At 48.5% G+C, this 10000-nt stretch overlaps 1 protein-coding gene across 3 annotated transcripts in view; it reads right to left on the reverse strand.

Moving 5' to 3' along the window:
- Positions 1-10000, reverse strand: part of plxnb3 (plexin B3) — a 72349-nt gene that overhangs the window by 41582 nt on the left and 20767 nt on the right. Inside the window, exon 1 of one of the 3 annotated variants that reach the window (XM_088081507.1) lies at positions 6425-6679. The exons of 1 other annotated variant lie outside the window; for it this stretch is intronic. The gene's annotated coding sequence lies outside the window, so the exon portion shown is untranslated. Of the gene's footprint in view, positions 1-1132; positions 2008-6424; positions 6680-10000 lie in introns of those variants that run through there. One more of the 3 variants, XM_088081508.1, reaches the window with a different exon arrangement.

Genomic DNA, 10000 nt, shown 5'->3' on the forward strand with positions numbered 1-10000 from the left:
ACTGTGTCTCCGTCTCAGTGTGTCCTACTTTCAGATCCTCAGAGCCAGGCAGCACTGACCTCAGCTACAACACACACCGTAACACACGCACACACACACACACACACACACACTATAACACACACTGTACCACACTGCAACACAAACTGTACCACATACAGTAACACACACACACACACACACACACACACACACACACACACTGAAACACACACTGTTACAAACACTGTAACATAAACTTACACAAACTGCAACACACACTGAAACGCTGTTCCACACACTGTAATACACACTGTATGCAAACTGTAACACACACTGCAACACACAATATAACACATACACACTGTTTTACACACTGTACCACACACACACACACACACACACAGTTACACACACTGTTACACACACTGTTACACACACTGTAACACACACAGTTACACACACTGTAACACACACAGTTACACACACTGCAACTCCAACCAACACAACTTCAACAAAGACCCGAAATCTGAGATCCACAGAAAACAAGAAAAAGAAAAAAACAGGCGTGAGAGACACAGATGAAGAGGAGGAGGGCGCGGCCCTTGATGCACGCGGCCCCTGAGGCACACGGCCCCTGAGGCACGCGGCCCCTGAGGCACGTGGCCCCTGAGGCACGCGGCCCCTGAGGCACGCGGCCCCTGAGGCACGCGGCCTCTGGATCTGGAGCTGCGGCCCTGAATGCAGTTTTCTTCCACCTGACTATTTGTTTTCCCTCTTTGTCTTTTTCCTGTTTCAGGATTATTTTGTCATTTGTTTGGCTTTATTATTATTCACACACACACACACACACACACACAGAAGCACACACTCCCCTGGTGAGCTCATGAATATTTTTCGGCGCTCAGAGAGTTGAGGATGGTTTGATATCATCGAGGGTGTGTGACAACTGTGACACACACACACACACACACACACACACACACACACACATTAATTCCTGGCTGGGCTTAATGTGTGTGTGTGTGTGTGTGTGTTGATACAAAATAAAAAAGTAATTTCCCAAAAAGGCATTTTGCAGGGTATGTGTGTGTGTGTGTGTGTGTGTGTGTGTGTGTGTGTGAGTGAGTCACAGAGCTGACTATGCACACACCTTCATCATCATCATCATCGTCGTCGCAGCCACAGGAAGTCAATTTGTTGCCGTGGTGACGCAGCTTGCTGCCACAGAGACTAAATGAAGTGTTTAAACACAAACAGCCCTCCTCTGTTAATAACCTGGTTACCATGGAGACAGAGAGGCGTGGCATTTGTGAGCAACACAAAGCATTGTGGGACTTCAGGACACACAGCTGCAGAACAACCACGGACGCCACGTTGAATTTCTATCTGACGCAACTTAAAAAAAACGGACACCGTCTACTGCGACCTGAAGACCTGAACCTCCACCGGACCAACCACTACAGCCTGCTGGGGACACTGTCTGTCCCTGCCAGGACAACTCACAATCCAGTCTGTCCCAGTTAGTCCAGGTTCCTCCAAGTCTGTCCCAGTCCCTCCCAGTTTGTCCGGTCTGGATCATGAAGTTAGAGAGTGATGAAGTGTCTTAGTCTCTGCAGTGGAAACAGTGAGACGGATGTCTCTTGCTGGACACAATGAATCTGTCTGTGTGTGAGACAGACTGCAGGACTGTTGCCCATCCTCAGCGGATGTCTTTGTCTCCGTCAGAGGGAGGACTGGTCTGATTCTGGGTCGCTGTGTTCTGATCCGCTGAGAGCTGAATGGAGCTAATTCCTCCTTTCTGCGGAGACAGAGGAGCGTCTGTGTGTCCTCGTGTCTTCATGGGGACGGAGCTGCTATTCCTGCCGCTGTCGTTAATCTGGATTAACGGTGTTTGTATTGATGTAAAGACGCAGCAGGCGCTGTTTGACAGCAGGATCACATCAGCACCAGGAGAGAGAAAGACGCTGCTTGGTTTAATCCAGGACACCAGATCAAAATAATGAGAGAAGAAGAAGAGCAGATTAACTCTCGCAGGACAACAAACGCTTCACACACCCGAAATAAATCTGACAAACGGACAACAAACGCTTCACACACCCGAAATAAATCTGAAAGATGAACGCACAATGTTTGGACTCCATTCAGATGCTTCACGTTGCCAACTTTTAGATTCAGTTTTTTTTGTTTTCAACATCCTGACACTCATTTACTGAGAACGAGAAAAAACAAATAATTCAAAATGAGTAAAAACACTAAATGATAATAATAATACTGTAATTCTCCTGTGCTTCTATTGTATTCTGTTGTATGTGTTTCTACTGTATTCTCCTGTGTTGTTTCTCCTGTATTCTCCTGTATGTTTCTATTGTATTCTCCTGTATGTGTTTCTACTGTATTCTTCTGTATGTGTTTCTACTGTACTTTACTGCAGTTCTCTGCAGCAGCTGATGTGAACTAAACCTCCACAAACTGAATACTGATCACTGCAACCATTAAATATTAATAACTACAAGACTTTGATAGTCAAACACACACAGTCACACACACACACACACACACACACACACACACACACACACAGTCTCACTCACACACACACACACACACACACACACACACACACAGAGTCTCACTCACACACACACACACACACACACACACACACACAGAGTGATGGAATTAGCATCGATATCATTAACACCCATCACCTCTCCTGCTCGTTCACACACACATCCTGTCTCTCAGTGTGTGTATGAATATATTATCACTGCACCCTCCTCTCCAATTAACACACACACACACACACACACACACACACACACACACACACACACACACACACACACTTCTAATCAGCAGGAGGCCACATGACATGACAGGTGTTTACCTGAAACCTCCGCTCATAGGTTCCTCAGGTCTGGGTGAGTCCGGTCTGTGTGGGTCCAGTGTGTGTGTGGGTCTGGTTTGGGTGAGTCCGGTCTGTGTGGGTCTGGTCTGTGTGGGTCCGGTTTGTGTGTTTCTGGTCTGTGTGGGTCTGGTCTGTGTGGGTCTGGTCTGTGCGGGTCTGGTCTGTGTGGGTCCGGTCTGTGTGGGTCTGGTCTGTGTGGGTCTGGTCTGTGCGGGTCTGGTCTGTGTGGGTCCGGTCTGTGTGGGTCTGGTCTGTGCGGGTCCGGTCTGTGCGGGTCCGGTCTGTGCTGTTCGAACTATCTATGCTGCTGCTCCTCCATTAAATCACGTTTGGTTCTGATTCAGTTGTCAAGACAATAAACACAAAGACAAACAGCTGGACGGACAAAACAGTGGGACAGAGACAACAGCTGGACAGAGACAGCAAGATGCTACAATCAGAGTCAAGGAGGAGGAGAGAGGAGGAGGAGAGAGGAGAGAGAGGAGAGGGGAGGAGGAGGAGAGGAGGAGAGAGGAGGAGAGAGGAGAGAGGAGGAGAGAGGAGGAGGAGGGAGGGGAGAGGAGGAAAGAGGAGGAGAGAGGAAAACAGAGAGGAGGAGAGAGGAGGAGAGAGGAGGAGGAGAGAGGGGAGAGGAGGAGAGAGGAGGAGGAGGAGAGAGGAGGAGGAGAGAGGGGAGAGGAGGACAGAGGAAAACAGAGAGGAGGAGAGGAGCAGGAGAGAGAGGAGGATGCAGAAAGGAGGAAGAGAGAGGAGGAGAAGAAGATAAAAGGAGGAGAGGAGCAGAGGAGAGGAGGAGGAGAGGATAGGAGAAGGAGAGAGGAGGAGAAATGAGGAGGAGGAGGTGAAGAGAGGAGGAGGAGAGGAGCAGGAGAGGATGTGGAGAGGAGGAGGAGAGGGGAGGAGAGAAGGAGAGACGAGGAGGAGAAGATATGAGGAGGAGAGGAGCAGAGGAGAGGAGGAGGAGGAGGAGAGAGGAGCAGCAGCTCTATTAAATTAATCCAGCTCTGTGTCTCTGAGCAGTTTAACAAGTGAGAATGAACGAAGGGTTAAATCAGCTGAACCTCCACACACACACACACACACACACACACACACACACACACACACACACACACACACACACACACACACACACACACACACACACACACACACACACACACACACACACACACACACAGAGACACACACACACACACACACACACACACACACACACACACACACACACACACACACAAACACACACACACACACACACACACAGACACGCACACACACACACACACACACACACACACACACACACACACACACACACAGACACACACACACACACAGAGACACACACACACACAGAGACACACACACACACACACACACACACACACACACACACACACACACACAGACACACACACACACACACACACACACACACACACACACACACACAGACACACACAGACACACACACACACACACACACACACACACACACACACACACACACACACACACACACACACACAGACACACACACACACACACACACACAGAGACACACACACACACACACACACACACACACACACACACACACACACACACACACACACACACACACACACACACACACACACACACAGAGACACACTCAGACACACACAGACACACTCACAGACACACAAACACATACACACTCACACACACATACAAACACACACACACACACACACACACACACACACACACACACACACACACACACACACAGAGACACACACACACACACACACAGAGACACAGAGACACACACACACACACACACACACACACAGAGACACACACACAGACACACACACACACACACACACACACACACACACACACACACACAGAGACACACTCACAGACACACACAGACACACTCACAGACACACACACACACACACACACACACACACACACACACACAGAGACACGCACACACACACACACACAAGTCGGCGGTCTTCAGTTCAGGGTCCACAAATCACCACTGTGGTCCACCCGCATCTGACAAAACCAAAAACCAAAAACCAAAAACCACGTCTACGCGTTGCCCGCTGCAGCCGGATCGGTCTATCTGGGGGTCACATTAATGGCTCGCACCCAGACCAGGACCGGCTTGCACCCGGACCAGGACCGGCTCACACCCGGACCAGGACCGGGTCTCTGTGGGTGGCAGAACGCAGCTGAACGAGTTTTGGTCCGAACTGTGCAGCACTCTGCAACTCTTGTATGGAGCCGGTGGCGCCCCCTACTGAGCGACCTTAAAATACTGTCACAGACGCAGGTCAATGTTCGTGATGAACATTTTCTGCTCCCGAGGTGGTCGCCCCCCGGTGGTCGCCTCAGTGGCGCCCCCCAGGTGGTCTCTGAGGAAACGTTCAGGTTTGTGTCCGTTAGTGGACGTTTCCTGCAGGTTTGTGATAACTGGATCAGTGTTTATAGAGTCTATTTATATACGGAGCCACGCCCCCTCTGAAGCTTATTGTTCAATATTTTCAAAACGCGACGTCGTGTCAGCAGGTTTTCGGTGACCGTCGGTGAGCTCAGAGCAGAAACGATCTACAGAGAATCTGGTCGCAGTTGGAGCTGCAACGTGTTTTCAGAACGTTAAAATGACACAAATCGGTCGGACTGTTTTTGTTTGCGAGACCTTTCGTGGTGCTCACTGAGCTGCTTCTCAGGGCTGAAATTAAGTCAATATTTCGTATGCTGTGAGGGGCGTGGCCTTTCTTCATACTGGTCTTGGGCCTGAATTACAGCGCCCCCATCAGGCCGACTGGTTTCACATTTACTGATCAGCATTTTGTATAATCGTCCAGTCATCAGTGAAAAATTCATGTGTCTACGATGTTTTATCTCACAGGAACGTGCGAAACATTTCTAAACAAAAATAAAGAAATAGTAGACGCCAGTTTGAGTGCCAATAAAGCCGTCTGAAGGTCCTGCTGTCGGCGGTGAAAGTAACTGAGTACATTTACTGTAACTTTGACTCCACAGATGATTTTACGGACAATAAAAGGCGAGCGCTCACACAGGGAACAGCCTGTAAAGAAATGTAAAGTTCGATCTGCCGAAACGTTAAAATGCTGAAACGGGAACTCTTCTTCGCTGCGTGTCAGAAACGTTGCGATGAGCCGTCGTCACACTCGATCACACAAACTGATCCAGCCAGCGAAGACACCAAACCCATCGTTCACACCGTTCCTCCACCAGGAGACATTTTCAGCCTCGCAGCGTTCACACTCAACACATGGCTGAAATACATCCCATCAGAAATCATCACTGAATCTGAAACCACCAACACGTACGTGAATCCACAGAGACGGACGCCGCGTCGAGGCGTTTCTGTCAGGAACTTATTCACACACAGAGACACGGCGAGCGTGAACGTCCCTCCTCACCAATCACAGTCCTGCCGCGCTAATTAAATCACACACAATTAAGCCGAGTCAGCTGTCAATCACACACACAGACACTTACTTCATTCAGCAGAGCGTCCGTCTTTCTTTCATCCCCCCGAAAAACAGACTGAACCAAGACGCACACCGGGCGAGCGAGCAGAGAGAGAGAGAGAGGGAGGGAGGGCGGGCGAGCAGCCGGCTGGATGGCTGTAATCCCATTACTGTGAACGCCACATTGTTCTGAGAGCGAGGGCGAGAGACGTTCACACGCACCGCCAGAGAGAGAGTGAGAGAGAGGGCGAGAGACATTCACACACACCGCCAGAGAGAGAGAGAAAGAGAGAGAGGGCGAGAGACATTCACACACACCACCAGAGAGAGAGAGAGAGGGCGAGAGACATTCACACACACCGCCAGAGAGAGAGAGAGAGAGGGCGAGAGACATTCACACACACCGCCAGAGAGAGAGAGAGAGAGAGGGCGAGAGACATTCACACACACCACCAGAGAGAGAGAGAGAGAGGGCGAGAGACATTTACTGTCAGAGAGAATCCCACAGGAAATACAAGGGGCGGGACTTAGCCCTGCACACAGCGAGGTGGGCGGGGCCACAGACATTAATATTTAATCAGCGGTTAGAGGCGTGAAGTTAAAGACAGAGACAGAGACAGAGACAGTAAATCTGTTTTACAGCTCAGTGTGAAGGACACACAAACGTCCGTCTGTCCCAAAGCACGTCTCACACTCAAACCGCGAATACGAAACAAAAAAACTCCCATGAGATTTTATTTCAGGTGACTGTAAACATTTCACAAAACTGCGATGGAAACAGTTTTCTGTCTTTTATCGCTCATATGATGAGTAACCGCGGGCGGCCGTAATTAGACTTTATGGACGCCAACCGCGATTAAACCCAAAGACAAAGAAAAAGTCCAACAAAGTCACATGACGTTAAAACATGGCTGAGTGGCAGCGTTTAAATTTCCGCCCTCCGGACTTGCGGACTTCAGTCCTATGTACCGTGACGTGTTTACCGTCATCACGTCTGCGAGGGCGCGAGACCACAGATCTATAAAGCCGCTGATAAACAAGCTCCACGTTTGTTACATTCGTTGCCGTGGAGACGTTGGTAGCCAAGCGAAAACTACAAACGCGTACACGGTAATCTCCGCAGCACCTGCTTATACTAGAGTTTTTGTCCTGACACGACACCTGAGGCCGAGGGTCGTTTTCCCTGAGCCGCCACGGGCCCGAAGTTTAAGAAACTACAACGTGACGTCTAAATTGCAAGGAATTGTGGGACGGAGGAAGAGACGAAGATCTTCTTCGCTCTGATACCAAAGAAAAGATATTAGAACGACTTTATTGATTAGATCGACTTCATTGATCAGCTGCAATAGAAATAAAGCTGCCAGTGTTTTGTTTAGTGTTCTCTAAGGTTCTTTAAGAACATTAAAGAACCTTAGAGAACATGAAAGCACATTTAAGATTCTTAAATGTTTTCTAAACTTCTTTAAGGTTCTCTAATATGCTTTAATGTTCTTTTTGGTTCTCTAATGTTCTCTGGGCTCCTCTGCTCTGATTCTCCTCCATCAGCTGCTGCTGTGGGCGGCTCAATAATCCCACTGTGAGCCCCAGTGCATGATGGGAGGCAACTGCTAAAAATGACCATGGAAATAAAAATAAAAAAACGCTGAATGAAACAAAGAAAAGTGAACTCTGAAACCACGCGGCTTCTTCTCCTTCAGCACAATCAATAAAAACACAAAAACAGCGCCCTGCTCATCAGGATCCACACTTATCACTACCGATCAGCTGATCCACACTGATCAACACTGATCCACACTGATCAACACTGATCAACACTGATCAATCCCGATCAGCTGATCAACACTGATCCACACTGATCAACACTGATCAACACTGATCAATCCCGATCAGCTGATCGATACTGATCCACACTGATCAACACTGATCCACAGTGATCAACACTGATCCACAGTGATCAACACTGATCAGCGGATCAATCCCGATCAGCTGATCCGCACTGATGAGCTGATGAGTGAAAATGTGTCAGAGTGAGACTCTGTCTGCACACGCCGTCTCTGCTCAGGTGTGTCAAACTTTCTCTTTGTTTCCTGTCGTCTGATTGGTTCACAGCTGAGCGCTCGCAGCAGGTGAGAATCACAAACTGTGCAGGTCGTCACGGCAACCACTTGGTGTGTGTGTGTGTGTGTGTGTGTGTGTGTGTGTGTGTGTGTGTGTGCGTGTGTGTTATCAACCTCATCTTATCTGTGACACAACACACTGCTGGTAAAACGTGTGTGTGACCTCATGTGGCAGTGATGCATTCATTCCTCTGTGTGTGTGTGTGTGTGTGTGTGTGTGTGTGTGTGTGTGTGTGTGTGTGTGTGTGTGTGTTGAAGCTCAGCTGGGAGTGTTTGTCCACCTCATGCAATATTAATCACACACACACACACACACAGGGTCACATGCACCACTGCACACACACACACACATCAATCAAACAGACAAAGAGAAAACACACACACAGCCTGATGTCTGAGTGTGTGTGTGCATGTGTGCGTGTGTGCATTTGCATGTGTGTGCATGCGCACGTGCGTGTGCATGTGTGTGCATGCACACCAGTGTAATTGCGTAGGTGTGCGTGCCCGTGTGTGCATGTGCGTGTGAGTGTGTGTGTGTGTGAGTGTGAGTGTGTGTGTGTGTGTGTGTGTGTGTGTGTGTGTGTGTGTGTGTGTGTGTGTGTGTGTGTGTGTGTGTGTGTGTGTGTGTGTGTGTGTGTGTGTGTGTGTGTGTGTGTGTGTGTGTGTGTGTGTGTGTGTGTGTGTGTGAGTGTGTGAGTGTGTGTGTGTGTGTGTGTGTGTGTGTGTGTGTGTGTGTGTGTGTGTGTGAGTGTGTGTGTGTGTGTGTGTGTGAGTGTGTGTGTGTGTGTGTGTGTGTGTGTGTGAGTGTGTGTGTGTGTGTGTGAGTGTGTGTGTGTGTGTGTGTGTGTGTGTGTGTGTGTGTGTGTGTGTGTGTGTGTGTGTGTGTGTGTGTGTGTGTGGTTCAGGATGTTTTTGGATTAAATCATGATCATATTTTTACAGACATGAGATTAAACTTTTCGGTGAAATTCTGTTTTTTAAATAAAGACGTGACGAAGGTGAAAATGTGCGGCAGTCAGCGCTCGGAGGAGGAGGACGCCGTCCGTCGTGTGTCCGTCACACACTCACAGACACGAGGACGCTCGCTCAGCTGACGACAACGACCGAAAATCAGTGATTTTATCAAAATACTGGAAAATATTTTATTAAGCATTTGAACTTTTAGAACGTCTGCAGAGTAACGCTCCAAAAACAGCAGGGTCATTTCACCACTGACCTCTGACCTCTGACCTCCAGATATCTGAATGAAAATGGGCTCCGAGGTTAACCCACAAGGCCCTGATCACTGACATCATCACCGCGTGACCACAGACACATTAAGTCAGTCTGAGTCCTCATCAAGACAATCTGAAATTAAACAAAATTCGTCGTTTAATAATCCTAAAAATAATACAACGTAACGTAACACAGAATAATTATAATATAGTAGAATAAAACACAAAACTCCGTCTGTAATATAACACACTCCATGTAAATATATATATATA

This window comes from Plectropomus leopardus, chromosome 9 (assembly GCF_026936395.1).
Source record: "Plectropomus leopardus strain MGB_pleo_1.0 chromosome 9, ASM2693639v1, whole genome shotgun sequence".
Classification (NCBI taxonomy): domain Eukaryota; kingdom Metazoa; phylum Chordata; class Actinopteri; order Perciformes; family Serranidae; genus Plectropomus; species Plectropomus leopardus.